Source organism: Trachymyrmex cornetzi, unplaced genomic scaffold (assembly GCF_001594075.2).
Source record: "Trachymyrmex cornetzi isolate Tcor2-1 unplaced genomic scaffold, Tcor1.1 scaffold608, whole genome shotgun sequence".
NCBI classification, from domain to species: domain Eukaryota; kingdom Metazoa; phylum Arthropoda; class Insecta; order Hymenoptera; family Formicidae; genus Trachymyrmex; species Trachymyrmex cornetzi.
This window is the reverse complement of record NW_017299924.1, coordinates 276,055-276,638: the sequence shown is the minus strand read 5'-3', so window position 1 is coordinate 276,638 and position 584 is coordinate 276,055.

Genomic DNA, 584 nt, shown 5'->3' with positions numbered 1-584 from the left:
CGCATTGGCACTGCCAATCGAACACGCTCTTGACACTGAGTGCAGCCAGTGCACCCCAATCAAAAACGCTATATATAATCTTATCTCTTTCTCTCTTTCATGACGCGTGACGCGCTCAATGGACAGTATAGACACGTACCATAAGCCCATGACACATACAAGAACGTAAGGCCATAACCCCGGATCTACAATAGGTGTTTCAAGACCTAAGCCGTAAGAAATTGACCAATTACAATCGAATCCGAGGGAAATAATCTACTGTGATTCGTCTATTTCTTATGGCTTAAGGCTTAAAACACTGTTGTAGATCCGGAGTAAGCCGTACCGTAAGTCCGGATCTATAATAGGGTATCTAAGAGAATGATTCTGTGATTGGCGATACGCGAATCCGCTTACGTACGATACGCTGCATGGGACATTAGCCTGAGATATTAAACGTTAAAGTCATCGACATCTAAAATGGACCGCTGATGGCAATGGTGGGGGTAGAAAGACGATTAGAGTGAGAGGCAGGAATAATAAGATCGTTCTTTCTCTGTTTATTGTTGTTTCTAACTACTGTTGGATTAACAACAACCAATCAG